A 21,300-nucleotide genomic window follows, 5' to 3' on the forward strand; every position below is an offset into this window, starting at 1 on the left:
TTAACGCAAAAAGCATTGCGCGCGCGCGCGCGCGCACACACATATATATATATATATAAACAATACATAATTCATAAGAATAAATGAAAATGTCGAGAAAGAATCTACTCCGACTGATGATAATACCCACTAGGAAATATGGTATGAAATAGTCAATTCAAATTATGACTTTTGCAAAATAGCCATAGTTTCATTAGGTATAGCAAAATAGCCAATTGAGAGTACTACGACTTTTAATCCTGCATCGATTAATTTTAATCCAACCGTCATAAACTTTACATTCTGTCTTTATAGTTCGTTGGTATTAAATTTAATCTAACCTAGATTAATCTTACTTTGGCTAGTTTGCTTATAGTTGATAAACTATGACTATTTTACAAGAGTTTAAGTTCTATTTGGCTATATAGCCGCTTGACCCTAAAAACTAACAATGATAACATAATTAATTGACACTCTTCAATACTATATATGCGTCGCTCACTCGTTTATCAAAATATAATAAATACTATATACGCGTCGGAGCTATTTTTCGGGGACGAGATACATTATTATCCATTGTTTTCATACTTTAATATAAATTTTAAAGTAGCTTTGGCTTATAAATATCATGTATATGTACATACAAAATATATGAAGTAGAAAGAGATATAATACGGATTAAACAAAACCCTAAAAGAAATCTCCATTCTCTTAAAAAGTATCGCCGGGCAACTAAAATAAGAAGAAATCAACTGTAATCTGTAAATGAAAAAGTATCTCTATAGAAATCAACTAAAATAGCTCCAATTGATAATACATTAAGACACCAGAAAAGATTAAATTGCGCTAGCCTCAATAATAAATTAAAAAATTTCAAAAAAAATTAATAAATAAAAAAAACTGGACCCTCTTTCTGATCTGCAGAAATAAGGCGATTGAATTATTTATTTAATTTTTTGGAGTACAGTGTCATTGGATGTAAACTATAATGGTTATATACCCAGCTTCTCAAGACTTAAAAGGCCATTTAAACTTTCTGTTGATCAAGATTTTCTTGGATTTGCAACACCATTTTGTTCCAAATGTTTACGTGTCATTTGACGGAACACCATTCTATGACAACTTTAGCAATGTAAATTTTATATTAATAATATTCATAGCGAAATACTAGAAGTTTTTAAATCCAGGCACCAATAAAAGAAACTAATGACGACAAACAAAAACAAATAAAAAAAACTATCAAAGCTGTTAACAAATTTGGTGGAAGTTGAAGAAGGAAAAACGATGACAAACAAAATACCTTTATTTTATCTTTATTTTTTATATTACACCCTCCAAAGAGATTACATATATTCAATATAATCTTCCAATTAAGTCTAATCCATCATATCATATAAAAAAAAAAAACTTACAAATCCAATCTAAACACCAGAGATTAGACAGCGTTCGATTCCCCAAGAAAATTGGAACGCAAAATAAAATTAAGAACACGATGAAAACATACCAACACACAAACTACACCAATTATAGGCCAAACTCAAGTTCCGCTACATTGATAAGATTTACCTGTAGTCATTCTCTTTTATTCCAGGGAAAAAAAAAAAAAAAAACAACCAAGCAAGATCTCTCTCTGTAATTTACAATGCACAATCTATATTGCAGCTGAAAAAAAAAAAAAAAAAAAAAAAAAAAAAACTACTCACTTCCACTCCTACATAATCTTACATGTGTGCTCTCAGTTCTTTAAGCAACAAAATACAACACCAAAATAAAATAACAAAGAACACACAACACTAAAAAGAAATTTAATTAAAACAATAAACCAAATAAAACCCTATTCATCACATAAACATTACCTTTTTTTAAATTTTTTTTCTTGGCAAAAATTACCATTAGTAAGGCTGCCTTTCATGTTGCCAAGTATTATTATAGGGCTGCTCATGATGGTGATGCTGATTTCCGGGCATCCCATTCTGCTGCTGCTGCGGCGGCGGGAGATTGAAGACGGCGGCGGGGTCAGGCAAATTGGCCATGTCGGGGGCGGGGGCGTCGTCGTCGTTTTCCTCGAGCGGGAGGCGCTCGTAGGTGGCGTTGGCGAAGGTGGCGGAGATGACCATGACGGGGCCCGCTGCGACGAGGGGCCCGACGACGGAGCCGCCGACGACCTGGCCCTGGCCGCCGGAGAGGTAGACGGTGAGGCCGGTGGCGCCGGGCGGGGCGGGGCCCGGAAGGAAGGCCCCCGTGAGGGAGAGGATCTCGAAGCGGCCGTGGAGCGCCACCACAGCCCCAGGGGCGGCCGGCTGCCGGAGCGTGACGTTGGCCACGCAGCCGCTGCCGCTGAGCACGCACACGCCGCGCTGCCGCCGCCGCGCGAACTGCGCCACGCTCTCCGCCACGTCGGCGCCGCCCGACACCTCCATCACGTGGCTGCGCAGCGCGTTGGGGCTGTCGCGCGTCACGAAGATCGGCGGCTTCGGCTTGTTCTTCGATCCGGGGGGCCGTCCACGCGGCCGCCGGTTGCCGATCTCCACGGCGCCCTCGCGCGGCTCCTCGTCGCCCTCCCCGCTGCTCTCGTTTACCGCCGATGGATCGTGGCCCTCCGATCGGTGCTGCTTCGTCTGGAGGAGCTGGTGCTGGTGCTGGTGAGGGTTTTGGTTATTCGGCGAGTTCGTTCCGGCCATGTCCATGACCGGTAGCCCCGCCTGATTCGCCCACCACGGATTAGCCAGCCTTGCCGTATCTATATCTATATCTCTATAGATTTAGGGTTTGTTTTTAAGTGGGATTGGAGTTTAAGGGAAGAATTTATTTGGTTGAGAGAGAGGGAATTCGATTAGAGAGTTTGAGTGAGTGAGTGAATTGTGAGCCTTGATGAGGATCAGAGATCAGGAGAGAGTGAGATTGATTATCAAGGAAGTGATTTTTTTTAAAGAAGAAGAAGAAGAAGAAGAAGAAGGAGGGCGTTTAATATTTAGAATGGAGTTGAAAGCTAGAAATGAAAGAAGGAATATTTTATAATAATCATAAGTGTTGAGAGAGAAAATCAATAGTATTCTTTATGAGAGAGAGAGAGAGAGAGAGAGAGAGATTGGGGCTGAAAACGCAAGACAAGAGAGAACAAGAAAACAAATGTCTTTTTTTTTTTCTTATTTCTTGAGTTTGTGGTTATTTTAAGCTGTGCTGTGATCAGGGGAGCTATATCAACTTGTGGTGAGGCTTTCCTCTTCAATTTTAATTTTTTTTTTCCCCTTTCTATGTTGTTTCAAGGGTCTCTTTCTATATGTAAACTATATAGTAATCACAGTCTCAATATATTTTTTTTTTTGGGTTCTTTGGAAATTAGGGTTTCGTGGGGTCGCGTGCGAGTGGGCAGGTGGGAAGCACGTACTTTTCTCGGGCCCCAACAGCCAATATTATATATATGTACACGCATATATATTGATTGCAACATTTGTTTGTGTTTGCTTCCTTGTGTTTTTTGTCCAAGCCTGTACAAAACAGCGAGCTAAATTTAAGAATAATGTGTATGTAGTATTAGTACTTATTTCTCCTTCATATTTGTCACAGGCACAAATGATTTTTATAGCGCAACCTTTATGCAACTTGCTAAATCTTGTCATTTTAATTTGACTTCTCTTGCACCCAAATATATTTTTTTAGGTGGTTCATGAGTCTGCAGTGATTAATAATTGAATATACACTTATATTTATATTTGTCTAAATAACTGTTAATAATTTGCTCTAAATAAGTAATTGTCATTGCGCTAAACTTAATATCTTTTTGGTAGTTGCACTCCGGTAAATAAATTAATATAAAATAATTAAAAAAAAATAAAACTGATATACATTTCTATTTATTTAAATCATAATATTTTTGAAATATTCACTTTTATTGTTTTTTAACGAAAATAATAAAATTAAGAGGGGTTTTATATGTCTACTTATTTTAATCATAACTTTTTGTGAGATAATTATTTTACGCTTATTAGATAAATCATAATTACTCCCCCAAAAAAAGTCACTGTATTCAATTATAAAATGCAATTATCACATACGTATGTATAAAATGCAATTTTTAAACAGAAAATTAGGAAAATAACTAACTTAAACGTTTGACATTGTTAAATAGCCAGCGTTTGATAAATCTTAGATAAATAGACGTAAATAATGACGTGACCTAACATATGAAGGTAACTATTTATCTAAAATTTACATCTGTAAATACATAAAAATGTTTATTTACCTAATTTTTATCAAACGTTGGTTATTTAGCAATATCAAACTTTTAAATTAGCTATTTTTTAGTTGGTTCAATAGAAAATAGAATATCATTCTATAAAGTTTGTCCTTCATAGTTATTATTTTTCATATATATGTGTAATATATATTTATATGTGTATTATGTATATACATATATGTATATCAAACCATATTATTGAGTGTTGACTAAACTTTGTTTGAAATTAGCTAGTCCTATACTATACAATATTAACTGTAAGTACACTTTTGTTGTGTGTTAACATAATGATTTTCTGAATATATAGATCTGAACCATGTAAAATGAACCTCAAAAAATGCGATCAATCATGTAAATGAACCTCAAAAAATGTGCTCAGACTGAAACATTTAGATGCTATGTTTGCCATTCAGTTGGTAATTTTTTTTTTTTAAAAAAAAAGCTATACAGCATCCATGCGGTAATTTCTGGTGGAATTATGGAATAGAGTGTTCTTTACAAGGTTTCTACAATATTAATCGTAATAAGACGCTTTTCAATAGCCACGGATTAAATAGGGCCATTTGTGCGCATTTGTCTAAATAAGGGTTTTAAATATTACAAAAAATTAGGTAAATAACCAATTAAAACTTTTGAAATTGTTATATAGTCAATGTTTCGTAAATCTTAAATAAATAACTATAAAGATAATGTGGTCTAATAAATGAAAGTGACTATTTATCTAAGATTTACATATGTAAACATATAAAAGTGGTTACTTATCTAAAATTTACAAAACGTTGGCTATTTAGCAATGTTAATATGATTATTTACATAATGGACTTTAAATATAAATATAATTATAGGCAATATTTAGTGTAAATCTAAATTTTGGAAGACTCTTAGTACGACATTATAAATATATAATATAATTTATATATAATCACCGTATACGATTAAAATCTCGATTAAATATAGACTATTTTTTTTTTAAGAAAATTGTGAGCTAAGTGGTTGGAATTTAATAAAATCTCGTTTCAATTTAAAAATCTTGTTTTTTTTAAAAGAATCATTGCAAAATCTAACTATTTATGAAGAGCGATAGTGCACATTTCAATTATTCCAGAGGAAATTAACATATTAGAGTTGAAAGAGCAAGTCCTGTAAAGAAGAAAAAAAAACCATAGAAATCATGAACTCAAATATGAAAAACATTCATCTCATTTGAACAAGACTCCGATTTATATGTAGACTAATGGAGGAATTTCGACAATAGGGAATTCACTACAAGAAAACAGGTATGATTAGAGACTAATTATTTAGTCTCCGATACCTGACAAACAGTCTCGGATGAGTATCCGAGACTGGTTTTCAGTCTCCTAGGCTAATCTCGGATACCTAGTGGCGGATTCTACTATCAAGGACTAAAAGTCAGTCTCGGATACGCCGCAATATTCATGACAAAGAACTAGTCTCAGATATTACATTTTTCAGTCCTTAATAAGGTCAGCCGAGAACTCGTATTTAGTCACAAATAAGACTTTTTAAGACTGACTGTTAGTCCCGGATAACATGATTATTAGTCTCGGATAACGTGACTGATTGTTAGTCTCGAATAACGTGACTGATTGTTAGCCTTTTAAAACGGATTTTTAGTATCGGATAAACTGATTTACAGACTGATTATTAGTCTCAGATAACGTAATTTAGGGACCGATGTTTAGTCACTGTCTATTTCTTACTTTGTCTTTGATGTAGAGCTTTCGATATTGATTTTCAGTCTCCAACACAGTGGCATCTGTGACTGTTTATTTAGTCTCGTCATGGTGCTTTGGAGAGTAATTTTTAGTTCTAAATATAATGCTTCTAAGACGAGCATTTATGTATACCAGACTAATTTTTCAGTTTCTAAAAAAATCAGAGTACATAAGAATCTAAAATAAGCTTCCTCGAAATAGCTTTCGTAGCTACAAATTCGTAAATAAATTTATTATAAAATTATGCACAATTGTCAAAACAATATTCATGAAAAACTAAGAATAAAAGAAATCCAAATATATCTAAATCTCTACTGAAAAAAAAAATATAAGATAAATGAAATATTAAAGTTGAATTCGACATCCGTGATTTACTAACGCTCTTGACCTGGTATGCCGTTGGAGTTCTCATTTCTATGATCTCCACTTCCTTCATTGCTCGTAGATGAAACCATGGTCGAGTCAAAATCATCAAACTTAGTAGCTAGATATTCTTGTAGTCTGTTCAACTTCTCTTGATTTTGTTCCTTTTCCTCCCTAAGTTTATTATGAAGATCGTCAATTTTACTCTTTAGCTCCTGATTCTCATTAGAAGCTCGTGGAGATGGTTCGACCGCCGAAATGATTAACATATTTTTTTTTCAAAAAATCGGTCCATTCATTACCTTATATCCAGATTTTCTTGTTTTTTCTCTGCCACAAACGCTTTTGATTGCTTCTTCTTCAAACTCATGATCTAATGCTGGAGTAATTATCGTGTTTTCCTCTAGTAATTTGTCCATGGCATCTTCCTTGTGTTGAAGAATTTTTTCCTATCATAAAATAAGTGTATTAGAATAATTTTAAGTTTAATAGAAAGTACAACGTCCAAAAATAAATATAAATCAAATGTCATTCTTACATATTGGTTGAATTCTTCATCATTCCTCCATCCACCTTTATGTGAATTATTATTTTTTTTTAAAACAAGAATCATTATATTAACAGGCTGAAAGCCACTTTACAAAAAGGGAGTGCAACATCTGTGGTTTATTATGCAAAACATTATAGACTTGGAATGGACTAGGCAACATCTGGGTCTCGGGATTATTCTGTCCTTGGAAAATAAGATAATGAATTCCAAATAAGTATGTGAAAACAAGTTGTATAAAAACTTAATAGAATCAACTAAACTGACATCTTACCATTTCATTTTTGTGATTAGAAATGGTTTTAGAGCCTCCACAACTGCGTGTCACTTGCTTACTTCGATTAACTTTCATTTGAGCACATCTTACACAGAGACACACACACATATACAAATACACACACATAACACTCACACGTATAATACTCACACACAAAACACACACACACACACAAGACTATCTCACACACACAGACACACAACTTCACACTCCCTCTCATATACACATAAAACTCACACAAAACACAAATTAATTAACTACCAAAAAGTACAAAAAGGTAAGGATCAATATTCAACACAAGACATCATTAATGTCGAATATTGCCGATAAATATGATTGTCAAAATGAAAAAATAAATTAGTGCTTGAAAATGGTTACCTCTCTCTACATTGTTTCCCTATGCAACCAGGTAACGACTTGGCTTTGCTCCGATGAAATTGTGAGGTGCTATATCTTAGCATCTATGACCAATGTGCTCCAACAGCAATATCGTGACATTGAAACATCCGCCGACATGCTCTACAATCTCCATGAGATGTTTGGAGGGCAAGGGCGTTAGGCCAGACAGCGAGCAGTCAGACAGTTTATGAACTATCACATGAAGGCTGAGACTTCTATCAGGGACCATATGATGCTGATCATTAGTTACCTGAATGAGATGGAAATCCTAGGACCTGAGATTGACAAGGAGACTAAAATAGATATGATCTTGGAAACTCTCCCTGAATCTTATGATGCCTTCAAGTTGAACTACTCCATGAACAAGCTAGAGTACACTGTTACCAAGCTAATGAAGGAGCTTCACACTACTGAAGGTCTCACTAAGAGAAAGAGTAATCAAAGAGAGGCACATGCTACAGAGCACAAAGCCTCTACCTCTGGATCTAAGAAGAGACCATACAAGGCCGAGAAGAAGAACTATCCTGCCTATCTCAAAGCAAAGGAACCCATTTGTAACTCGCTGCCTTTCGGCTCACGAGCTGGGCGGCAAGCGCGGTGCCACATTTGTGTGGTCAGGTTTCCCGTGGACGCTGGCTAGACCAGATACGTCCGGCGGACGCAAGCCTTTGAAACCCATTTGTAACTCGCTGCCTTTCCGCTCACGAGCTGGGCGGCGAGCGCGGTGCCACATTTGCGTGGCCAGGTTTCCCGTGGACGCTGGCTAGACCAGATACGTCCGGCGGACGCAAGCCTTTGAAACCCATTTGTAACTCGCCGCCTTTCGGCTCACGAGCTGGGCGGCGAGCGCGGTGCCACATTTGCGTGGCCAGGTTTCCCATGGACGCTGGCTAGACCAGATACGTCCGGCGGACGCAAGCCTTTGAAACCCATTTGTAACTCGCTGCCTTTCGGCTCACGAGCTGGGCGGTGAGCGCGGTGCCACGTTTGTGTGGCCAGGTTTCCCGTGGACACTGGCTAGACCAGATACGTCCGGCGGACGCAAGCCTTTGGAACCCATTTGTAACTCGCTGCCTTTCGGCTCACGAGCTGGGCGGCGAGCGAGGTACCACATTTCTGTGGCCAGGTTTCCCGTGGACGCTGGCTAGACCAGATACGTCCGACGGACGCAAGCCTTTGAAACCCATTTGTAACTCGCTACCTTTCAACTTACGAGCTGGGCGGCGAGCGCGATGCCACATTTGTGTCGCCAGGTTTCCCGTGGACGCTCGCTAGACCAGATACGTCCGGCGGACGCAAGCCTTTGAAACCCATTTGTAACTCGCTGCCTTTCGGCTCACGAGCTGGGCGTTGAGCGCGGTGCCACATTTGTGTGGCCATACCGTCTCATGAACATGGCACCATTGGGCGCGTACGTCACGTGACAGGCAAGGTTAGGTGCAGACTTGATCCCCCGGCGAGTGTGGCACCTTAGTGCGCTGGTCGCATTTCCGGGTTGGGTCTCTTGGGTCGAGCCTTGTGCCTTTGTGAGTGCGGCGCCCTGGTGCGTGTTTCACGTTTGGGTACTCAGGTGGCCCATTCTTACTCGGTACTCAACTCGACGAGTGAACTCGACTCGAGGAGATATGTAGAGTCGACACGAGGAGTAGCCAGTCGACTCGCGGATCCAGTACTTGACTCGAGGAATGGACTCAACTCGAGGCGACATGTAGAGTCGGCACGAGGAGTAGCTTGTCGACTCGTGGACTCGGTACCCAACTCGAGGAGTGAACTCAACTCGAGGAGAAACGTAGAGTCGGTACGAGGAGTAGTTTGTCGACTCGTGGACTCGGTACTCGACTCGAGGAGTGAACTCAACTCGAGGAGAAACGTAGAGTCGACACGAGGAGTAGTTTGTCGACTCGTGGACTCGGTACTCGACTCGAGGAGTAAACTCAACTCGAGGAGAAACGTAGAGTCGGCATGAGGAGTAGCTTGTCGACTCGTGGACTCGGTGCTAGACTCGAGGAGTGAACTCGACTCGAGGAGAAACGTAGAGTCGGCACGAGGAGTAGCTTGTCGACTCGTGGACTCGGTACTCGACTCGAGGAGTGAACTCAACTCGAGGAGAAACGTAGAGTCGGCACGAGGAGTAGCTTGTCGACTCGTGGACTCGGTACGCGACTCGAGGAGTGAACTCAACTCGAGGAGAAACGTAGAGTCGGCACGAGGAGTAGCTTGTCGACTCGTGGACTCGGTACTCGACTCGAGGAGTGAACTCAACTCGAGGAGAAACGTAGAGTCAGCACGAGGAGTAGCTTGTCGACTCGTGGACTCGGTACTCGACTCGAGGATTGAACTCAACTCGAGGAGAATTGTAGAGTCGGCACGAGGAGTAGCTTGTCGACTCATGGACTCGGTGCTCGAGTCGAGGAGTGAACTCAACTCGAGGAGAAACGTAGAGTCGGCACGAGGAGTAGCTTGTCGACTCGTGGACTCGGTACTCGACTCGAGGAGTGAACTCAACTCGAGGAGAAACGTAGAGTCGGCACGAGGAGTAGCTTGTCGACTCGTGGACTCGGTACTCGACTCGAGGAGTGAACTCAACTCGAGGAGAAACGTAGAGTCGGCACGAGGAGTAGCTTGTCGACTCGTGGACTCGGTACTCGACTCGAGGAGTGAACTCAACTCGAGGAGAAACGTAGAGTCGGCACGAGGAGTAGCTTGTCGACTCGTGGACTCGGTGCTCGATTCGAGGAGTGAACTCAACTCGAGGAGAAACGTAGAGTCGGCACGAGGAGTAGCTTGTCGACTCGTTTACTCGGTACTCGACTCGAGGAGTGAACTCAACTCGAGGAGAAACGTAGAGTCGGCACGAGGAGTAGCTTGTCGACTCGTGGACTCGGTACGCGACTCGAGGAGTGAACTCAACTCGAGGAGAAACGTAGAGTCGGCACGAGGAGTAGCTTGTCGACTCGTGGACTCGGTACTCGACTCGAGGAGTGAACTCAACTCGAGGAGAAACGTAGAGTCGGAACGAGGAGTAGCTTGTCGACTCGTGGACTCGGTACTCGACTCGAGGAGTGAACTCAACTCGAGGAGAAATGTAGAGTCGGCACGAGGAGTAGCTTGTCGACTCATGGACTCGGTGCTCGAGTCGAGGAGTGAACTCAACTCGAGGAGAAATGTAGAGTCGGCACGAGGAGTAGCTTGTCGACTCATGGACTCGGTACTCGACTCGAGGAGTGAACTCAACTCGAGGAGAAACGTAGAGTCGGCACGAGGAGTAGCTTGTCGACTCGTGGACTCGGTACTCGACTCGAGGAGTGAACTCATCTCAAGGAGAAATGTAGAGTCGGCACGAGGAGTAGCTTGTCGACTCGTGGACTCGGTACTCGACTCGAGGAGTGAACTCTTCAAGAGGAGAAATGTAGAGTCGGCACGAGGAGTTGTCGATCGACTCGTGGACTCGAAACTCAACTGGAGGAGTGAACTCAACTCGAGGAGTAATGTGCAGACCGCCTCTCTCCGGGACCTCCGGCCTAACCATCGGCCCCTTGAGACTTTGTTATGCTTCTATTTTTTTTTTTTAGTTGTTTAGTTGATTGGGTACTGATCCCTGTTAGCCCCCCGAGTTTCTTGCGTTTATGAGACGAAGACCAAGAAACTCTCGAGTGGGAGATATACAATAGGATGTCACAACTTGTAGAACAACTTTTTATTGGAATGAAAATGTTGTTACAGCTTGTCTTGGCACATGGCCTCTTTAGGATAAGGGAAATTACATGTCTTACATAAAATGACAATAAGTTCAAGCGCGAATTCAATGACGAAAGTTGTGTCGGTCGTGGCCGTGAATGCTGGGCGCGTGTTAGACAGTGCTCATCATCTCATTGTTTTTGTGCTAGAGGATTCTTCCCTTACGACAAGTCGATTGCTCGATCAGGGTCACCTCGCTAGTGAATGTGTCGAACTCTTTGAGATGCCCACCTCGGATCAGGGAATCAATTTGCTTCCTAAGCTGGTAGCATTCGATTGTCACGTGTCCGTGATCCCGGTGATATCCGCATTGCTTGCTTCTATCCCTCATCGCGGGGTCCGTCTTAAGCGGGGGCGGAGATCCTAGCCTCTCCCTGTGTAAGCTCAGGATCCGGTCGGGCGTTGTGTTGAGTGGGACGAAGGATTGCTTCGGGGCCGGAGAAGGGTGGTCATTAGAGACTCGACCATTTCTACGCCTCTTCCTTCGCGAGCCGAGACCGGTGGCCGGTGCCATGAGTGTGGCGGCTCGCTTCTTGTTGGATGCACAGTCAGCCACGTTGGGTGGTTGATGTCCCAAGATGACTTCTCTCTCGATCCCGCGTTGGGCGTTGAGTTTTTCTCTCAAGTCGCTCCCATGAGATTCCCTTTGGGAGTTGAGGCGATCTCTCAAGTCTCCGGTGGCCGTCCCTATCACTTTAGGCGAGGATACGTCATTCGAGTGACGTCTTCGACAGACGCCATGGCCATTGACGTCGTCATCTCCCCGGGGGTTTTGGACGCGGATGGTGAGCTAGGAGCATCCCTTTCGGGACCTAGAGGTCGAGCGTCCACGAGCATTACTCGACACTCGACGCCCTGACGTGGTCGCCCGAGGGTGTCCCCTCAAGGGCGCGTGCGCGTGCTCATTAGAAAGTTGACGTCTCGACGCGGTCGCCCGAGGGTGTCCCCTTGGAAGCGTGCGTGTGCGTCCCCTTTCGTGAATAGCGTGGTGGATTCCTGATTTTGCCATATAATCGTGGTCCTTCTGGTCGTGGTTGGCGTCGTCCTCGATGCCGTGGCCGAGGAGATTGGTGATGAGTGGGCCATCGACGCCGGGACGGTTTAGGAGCTCGACGAGCCCTCGAGCCGCGTCCTCTCGGACCGCGGCCTCGGGGTCATTCGCCGAGTCTTGGGGCTGGCTCTCGTTGTCATGAGGTTACCCTCCTAGACGGTGCGCGAGGCTTCGGAGGCCGTATCTCGAGCTCGTCGCTCGGTCGGCCACGGAGGTGACGGGCAATCGAGTCATCTATCGAGAGTTTTGCCGTTGAAGGATGAAGAAGAGTGGTAGAGGGAATGCGTCGCCAAGGTCGAGAGATCCCCTCCTTCTAGCGCCAAAAATGTTGTCGCAGTTTTTCGGACAACGATTTAGGAGTCAAAGGCGGTTAGACCCAAGGCCGGACCAAGTGGTCTCATCTTGACTCGAGCGTGTCGGACTTGATATCTCAAGTCGTCCCTTAGCTGTTGGTGATGTCTATTTCGTCCAGCACCTGAAAAGCAAGCAGGAAGGTCTCAACTACAAAGGGAAAACAGGGGGTTGCCCCTGTTTACCTCTCCGACGCTGAACATTAGTAGGATTGAGGTGGATAAAGAGGATTTAAGTGTTTAGAGGCCGAGACTTGAGAGAAACGAGCGAGGTACGAGTTCGGCAGCGTTTCAGTACTCAAGCATGGATTACCTTTGGAAGAGGGTGGGCCCCTTGTATTTATAGGTGACCAAGGGGTCATTGGGGCACCCCTTGGCCGAGTATAGCATAGGCTCGGCCATTGGCCGAGGATGGCTGATGGCCGAGGATAGCATAGGCTCGGCCATTGGCTGAGGATAGCATAGGCTCGGCCATTGGCCGAGGATGGCCGATGGCCGAGGATAGCCGAGGCTATCGGGTCGACGTCGAGCTCATGAGGCCGAGGTTGAGCTCATGAGGCCGAGGTCGAGCTCGTGAGGCCGAGGTCGAGCTTATGAGGCCGAGGTCGAGCTCGTGAGGCCGAGGTCGAGCCCGTGAGGCTGAGGTCGAGCTCGTGAGGCCGAGGTTGAGCTTAAGAGGCCGAGGTCGAGCTCGTGAGGCCGACGTCGAGCTCGTGAGGCCGAGGTCGAGCCCGTGAGGCCGAGGTCGAGGCTATCAAGCCGCTGGCCGAGGATAGCCAAGCTCGGCCTTTGGCCGAGGCTTTTGGGCTGAGGGCCGAGGATAGCCAGGCTCGGCCAGTGGTTTGGGCTGGCCCCCTCGTAGGGTCAGGGTTTCGCCGTTCACGACCTCGCACCAGTCACGCGGGTCGAAGAGATGCCTTGTCCTCGTCGGCCCTAGACGGGCCGACAACACCAGACATCATAGATTCTTCAAACAATCATACTGGGGTCAATAGTCCTTTGACCCTTAGATTGCGAATATATCGTTTTAAGCAAACTACGAAGAGTTTGTTCATGCAAATCTATATTTGTCTCTTCCTAAGTTGTTTAGTTTGTTTATGGACTAAAGACAAATGTTTTATCATAAAGCTTCAAACAGACACGGAAGAATGATTGAACGTTTCAACTTTTTATTAATGAATAAGCAATTACAAGCAAGAGTCTTCATGAGACTTTATTACATCTAATGTACAATATAAAGATTACAACTCTTCTTGTGGGCACCATTGACAACAAACTCCCACTTGACTCAAAGAAGATGTGTGTAGTCCTTCATGCCTAATCCCTCTCGATGCTGGTTGAAGACCTTGTTCGCTAGGGCCTTTGTGAATGGATCTGCTAGGTTGTCCACCGTTGAAATCTTCTTCACTTCCACGTCTCCGCGCTGCACGATCTCTCGAATCAAATGGTATTTCCTCTCAATATGTTTAGAGCGCTTATGGCTTCGAGGTTCCTTTGAGTTAGCGACAGCCCCACTATTATCACAATAAAGGGTCATGGGCTCGTCGACGTTTGGAACAATTTCCAAATACTTAAGGAATTTTCTAAGCCATACAGCCTCTTTGGATGCTTCACAAGCAGCCACATATTCTGCTTCCATTGTGGAGTCAGCAATGCAAGATTGCTTAATGCTTCTCCACACAACAGCTCCATCATTAAGGATGAACACAGATCCCTAAGTGGATTTCCTGGAATCCTTATCCGCTTGAAAATCGGAGTCGGTATATCCCGTCATAGTCAGGTCAGTACCTGAGTATGTAAGCATCAAGTTCCTGGTTCTTCGAAGATACTTAAGAACATGCTTAACAGCAATCCAGTGCTCGGGTCCAGGGTTGGATTGGAAACAGCTAACTACGCCAACGGCGGAACAGATGTCAGGTCTAGTGCAAAGCATAGCATACATGAGGCTTCCTACGGCACAGGCGTAAGGAATTTTCCTCATTTCTTCAATCTATTGTGCAGTCTTGGGAGACTGGTCCTTAGAGAGTGAGACTCCATGCCTAAAGGGTGTTTGGCCCTTCTTGGAGTCTTGCATCGAGAAGCGATCCATTACCTTATCAATATAAGATGCTTGAGAGAGCGACAGGGTCCGGTTTTTCCTATCTCGAAAGATTTGGATCCCCAGAATGTACGCGGCTTCTCCTAGATCCTTCATATCGAATTGCTTTGCCAGCCAGACCTTAACCTCAGATAACTTACCCACGTCATTACCAGTGAGTAATATATCATCGACATATAGTACCAGAAACATAACTTTGCCTTCGTGTATTAACTTGTAAACACGAGGCTCATCTATTGACTGTTCAAAGCAGAAGCTCTTTACAGTTTCATCGAATCTAATATTCCATGACCTAGATGCTTGCTTTAATCCATAAATGGACTTAAGCAACTCACAAACCTTGGTCTCTTGACCTTCTTCCATGAAACCGTCTGGTTGAGCCATGTAAATGCGCTCGTCAAGATTACCATTCAGGAAGGCTGTCTTGACATCCATTTGCCAGATCTCATAGTCGAGAGCTGCAGCTATGGATAGGAGTATGCGGATGGATTTAAGCATCGTGACTGGCGAGAAGGTTTCTTCATAGTCAATCCCTTCTTGTTGGGTATAACCCTTCGCCACAAGTCGTGCTTTGAACGTCTCGACGTTCCCATCAGGACCCCTTTTCTTCTTGTATATCCACTTACACCCTACGGGTTTAATCCTTTCAGGAAGGTCTACAAGTTTCTAGACTTTGTTGACATACATGGCGTCAAGCCAAAGGTTTGATTCAGAACAAGCCATCGCTTGGCCATAGGAAACAGGATCATCCATGTCAGAGACGGCTACGAGAGAATCTCCATAAGACATGTACCTGTCAGGCTTTTGAGTAGCCCTCCCACTACGTTGAAGTACTACTTGACGACATTCGGATGAGTTAGGTTATGTTTCAGTTGGAGTAAGAACAGTTCTTACAGATGAGGTAGAAGCTTCCTCACCCAACTTTTCTTCAAGCACAATTTTTCTTCTAGGTTTTGCATCGTTCATAAAGTCCTCCTCAAGGAAACGAGCATTCGTGCTAACGAAAGTCTTATCGTCCTCGGGACTATAGAAAGTAAAACCCTTGGTTTCCTTTGGATATCCAACGAACAGACACAATTCTGACCTACTAGCCAACTTGCTAGTCTTTTGCCTTAGCACGTGTGCAGGGCAACCCCAAATTTTGATGCGGCCAAGATTCAGTTTACGGCCAGTCCATCGTTCATAAGGAGTACCAGGAACTGTCTTGGATGGAACTTGGTTCAGAATATAAGCGGCTGTTTCGAGGGCATATCCCCAAAAGGAAAAAGAGAGTGATGAGTAACTCATCATTGATCTAACCATCTCCATAAGAGTTCGGTTTCTTCTCTCTGACACTCCGTTTTGTTGAGGTGTGCCAGGTGCGGTAAGGTGAGAAGCGATTCCTTCTTCTTTAAGAAAGTCATCGAACTCTCCAGACATATACTCACCACCTCGATCAGATCGAAGGGTTTTGATCACTTTGCCAGTTTGCTTTTCCACTAAAGCCCTAAAGACCTTAAATACGTTAAAGGTCTCGGATTTGTGTTTGAGCAAATAGACAAAACCATATCGTGAGTAATCATCGGTGAAGGTAACGAAGTATTCGTATCCTCCACGTGCCTGTTGGCTGAGCGACCACATACATCAAAATGTACTAGTTCCAGCAACTCAGTGGCTCTTCGACCCTTCTAGGAGAAAGGTCGCTTAGTCATTTTTCCTTCTATGCAGGATTCACAAGTAGGTAGTGAACATATTGCAGAAGCTTGGAGTGGACCGTCCCTCACAAGTCTCTTAATCCTATCTATACTGATATGACCAAGTCTTAAGTGCCATAGGTATGTTGATTTTGTTAGATCGGAGGATTCAGAAAGTTTGATCCTCTTTGGCTCCCTAATTAGATCATTATCTATTTCGGTGTCTAAAAGAGAAGGTTGAGTGGGATAGATGTAGAAAAGAGCATTCTTCATACGTGCATCAGTGACAAAAGAATTATCAGGAAACGAAATACGAATTCCATTTTTAATGAACTTTAAACTATAATCTTGCTCAAGAAGACGAGCAACGGATATTAAGTTCTTCCCAAAGGTAGGAACAAAATAAACATGATTCAACTTTAAAGTGCGATTTTCAAAAGACAGCGTCACGGATCCCACAGCCTTCGCAGACACCAGGCTCCCATCACCCCATTTGAAACAGAACTCGCCTTCCTCTAAGCTTTTGGTTTTCTTAAAACCATTCAAGGAACAGCAAATACGGTTAGTAGCAGCGGAGTCAAGAATCCACGTTGATACATTATCAGCTACTAAGCATGCTTCGGTAACTAGTACAATACTATGTTCCTTTGCTTTGAGATAGGCAGGACAGTTCTTTTTATCGGCCTTGTGAGGTCTCTTCTTAGTTCCAGAGGCGGAGGCCTTTTGCTCAGTAGCATGTGCCTCTCCTTAATTCCTCTTTCTCTTAGTGAGACCTACAACAGTGTGAAGTTCCATCATAAGCTTGGTAACAGTGTACTCTAGCTTGTTTATGGAGTAGTTCATCTTGGAGGTATCAAGAGATGCAGGGAGAGTTTCTAAGATCATATCTATGACATTCTTCCCATCAATCTCAGATCCTAGGATTTCCATTTTATTCAGATAACCAATGATCAGTATCATAAAGTCTCCAACAGGAGTCCTAGCCTTCATGCGACAGTTCATAAACTGTCGGACTGCTTGTTGCCTTGTTTGACGCCTTTGCCCTCCAAACATCTCATGGAGATTGTTGAGCATGTCGGCGGCAGTCTCGATGTCACGATGTTGTTGTTGCAACACATTGTTCATTGATGCTAAGATATAGCACCTCACAATCTCATCGGAGCAGAGCTAGGCCGCCAAGGCATCTTTGTCCTCTTGAGTTGAATCATCATTCGTCAGAGGAGGACACGGTGGTGAGTACCCATTTGTGCTTGTTAACGGTAACTATTATGTCGAGGTTATGTTTCGAATCTACGTGGTTTTTGTTTTCGAGTTTGTTCGAGGAAAGGATGATTGAGGGATGTTTGCGAGACATGTTGCTTATAAAAGTTGAAACAAGTTTATGATTAGTCTTAGGTTTAGGATTTAAGTTTTATTTAAGACTTTGATAAAATTCAAAGGTGTTATAAACCAAACGATAATTTACTCCCTCAAGAGAAGGCCGCAAAAAATCTCCATTTATAAGTAAATGACACATCATTAATGCTTAGCCAAGATGTCAATATACACCAATTTTGACTAGCCACCTTTTAAATTGGTTTGATCACTCACATCCTTTCGCAGAGCCTCAAGGGAGGATTACTAGGGATTGAGCCTAAGTGTGCAACCAACCACTTATTCCAAAAGATTGACTTTGAAAAACAATCCCCCAAGGGGAGGCCTTGTCATCATCGTCTCACTCTCAGACGTAGCTCATCGAGCAATGATCGAAGTAAAAACGCCTTGGAGTACTCCCATTTAAGAGAGGGTCGCAAGAGCGGCTCTTAGTCCCACGTTAATTGATTCTTTCATTAGTGTTGGGGATCCTGGGTTACAAACAACGAATATAACCCTCCCACTTAGTTTTTGGAGTTGGTACATCGACTCTTATAAGTTCGGAAACGGTTTTCCTAGTTATAGAGCGATAGAGCGGACAACTAGAAGAGAATACTAGATATTCATGTTCAGAGCAGTGTTAGTGCATAAAGACACAAGGGACATACTCGGATCTTTTTCTATTTTTTATTTCGGGAAAGTGCATGAGGGAAGTGTGAACTTCAACTCACTCGAACACTTGAAAGTTTGAGATTACACATCTTTTATTTTTCGGCTTGTCTACAAAGAGACCTCCCACTCAAAATTTCAAGAGTATATAGATTTTGAACATATGTGATATAGATATAGTTTTGAAAAAATTTTGAAAACTTATTTGATTTGGATGACAAAATATTTTCAAGTTTGAAAACGAAAACGGTTTTTCAAAATTCAAACTAGTTTTGTAAAAATTCAATTTCAACTAAACTTTCAAAAATCAAAACATTTTAATCTTTCACATCATGTTTATAATCTTATGAAAAACATTTTTGCTCAAGAAATTTTTCTCATTAGAGTTCTATAACTCATGGTAGTGGGGCTGAAAATCCGGAATTCTAAAAAACTGGACTTTTGGAACAGCCGCGCACCCCGGAGTAAAATCGCCATAACTGGCGGCTCCGATGTCCTTTTGACCTGAAACCGGTGGTATTGGACAGAGGACAGATAGAGCTTTAATCTGAGCAGAGAGTTATGCCACTTTTACTTCGGGTTTTACTCCAGCTCGAAGAAAAATAAATAATTAAAGCTTGGTCCTTTTTAGGTGCGAAAAAGAATCGAGTGTAACGGAACGTTTAGGAGGTTGTTAAAGCTTTTATTTGTGTTTTATTAGCAAGGTAATAACATGGTATAGAAGAAATAACAACATGCATAAAACGATTCAAGTAAATAAAAGAAACTAGCAAGACAATATAACTAGTCACAAAATTTATTCGAAATTTTCTCAAATTTAAAAACACGTTTTTTAATATAAAAAATTAAAAACTTTTAGAACTGATTCTGTTGTCGCTGTTTTTCGGACAACTATTTAGGAGCCAAAGACGGTTAGACCCAAGGCCGGACCAAGTGGTCTCGTCTTGACTCGAGCGTGTCGGACCCGGTGTCCCGGGTCGTCCCTTAGCTGTGGATGTCCCTTGAGTTCGTCAAAGTACCTGAAAAGGAGTAGAGAACACGTGAACTACAAAGGGGAAACAGGGGGGGTGCCCCTGTTTACCTCTCCGACGCTCAACATTAGTGTGATTGAGGTGGAGTATAGAGGTTTTAGGGGTGTTTAGGGGCCAAAGCTTGAGAGAAACGAGCGAGGTACGAGTTCGGCAGCGTTTCAGTACTCAAGAATGGATTACCTGGACCAAGGGGGGTGCCTTGGTATTTATAGGCAGCCAAGGGGTGGTTTGAAGACCCCTTGGCCGAGTGAGAATGCTTGGGTCGGCCTTGGAGGAGGCTGGGTCGGCCAATGGCCGAGTGAACATGGTGGTGAGGTTCACTCGGCCATTGGCCGAGTGAAGGTCTTGGGCCGGCTGAGGTTCACTCGGCCATTGGCCGAGTGAACTGCTGGAAGGTTCACTCGGCCAATGGCCGAGTGAACTGCCTCGGCGGCTGGAAGGTTCACTCGGCCATTGGCCGAGTGAACTGCTGGAAGGTTCACTCGGCCAATGGCCGAGTGAACTGCCTCGGTGGCTGAGGGGTTCACTCGGCCATTGGCCGAGTGAACTGCTGGAAGGTTCACTCGGCCAATGGCCGAGTGAACTGCCTTGGTGGCTGAGGGGTTCAGTCGGCCATTGGCCGAGTGAACTGTCCAATGGCCGAGTGAGCCATTTGACCCAGCCAATGGCCGGGTGAGCCCTTGACTCGGCCCATGGTTGGGCTTTGACTTGGCCATTGGTTCGGGCCGGCTCCTGGTTGAGTCAGGGTTTCGCCGCCCAAGATCTCGTACCAGCCATGTGGGTCGAAGAGATGCCTTTGTTCCCGTTGGCCCTAGACGGGCCAACAACATTAGCCCCCCGAGTTTCCGGTCGAGCGTAGGTCGAGTGGAAACTCAAAAATCTACGCTTTTATGCGGACGCGGGACGAACGCTCTCGGGTTTGCATCACGGGGAATGGCCTTTGCGCGTCACGGGGGACGGCTTTCACGCGTTGCGAAGGACGGCTCTTGTGCGTCGCGAGGGACGGCTTTTGTGCGTCGTGAGGGACGGCTTTTGTGCGTCGCGAGGGACGGCTTTTGGGCGTCGCGAGGGACGACTTACTGTTTCGGGTTGATCGTGCGCGGCTTATTTTCTCGATCTACCAATGAGGGCGTGATCGATTAGCACGGCTTTATTGTGTTGTGCGCGTCTTGTTTTCTCGACTTGCCAATGAAGGCATAATCGATTTGCACGTCTCTTTTGTATTGTGCGCGTCTTGTTTTCTCGACCTGCCAATGAAGGCATAATCGATTTGCACGTCTTTTTTGTTTTGTGCGCGTCTTGTTTTGTCGATTTGCAAACGAAGGCATAATCGATTTGCACGTCTTTTTTGTTTTGTGCGCGTCTTGTTTTCTCGATTTGCCAACGAAGGCATAATCGATTTGCACGTCTTTTTTGTTTTGTGCGCGTCTTGTTTTCTCGATCTGCCAACGAAGGCATAATCGATTTGCACGTCTTTTTTGTTTTGTGCGCGTCTTACTTTTCTCGACTTGCCAACGAAGGCATAATCGATTTGCACGTCTTTTTTGTTTTGTGCGCGTCTTGTTTTCTCGATTTGCCAACGAAGGCATAATCGATTTGCACGTCTTTTTTGTTTTGTGCGCGTCTTGTTTTCTCGATCTGCCAACGAAGGCATAATCGATTTGCACGTCTTTGTCGTTTTGTGCGCATCTTACTTTTCTCGACTTGCCAACGAAGGCATAATCGATTTGCACGTCTTTTTTGTTTTGTGCGCGTCTTGTTTTCTCGACTTGCCAACGAAGGCATAATCGATTTGCACG

The 21,300-nt window shown here is 43.6% G+C and overlaps 1 pseudogene; it reads right to left on the reverse strand.

The window, feature by feature from the left end:
- Window positions 1–1,349: 1,349 nt before the first annotated feature.
- Window positions 1,350–3,250, reverse strand: LOC149393364 (AT-hook motif nuclear-localized protein 20 pseudogene; annotated as a pseudogene).
- Between the last annotated feature and the right edge of the window lie 18,050 nt (window positions 3,251–21,300).

Source organism: Urtica dioica, chromosome 6 (assembly GCF_054948205.1).
Source record: "Urtica dioica subsp. dioica isolate 48M chromosome 6, U.dioica_male_clone48M_v1_H2, whole genome shotgun sequence".
Taxonomy (NCBI): domain Eukaryota; kingdom Viridiplantae; phylum Streptophyta; class Magnoliopsida; order Rosales; family Urticaceae; genus Urtica; species Urtica dioica.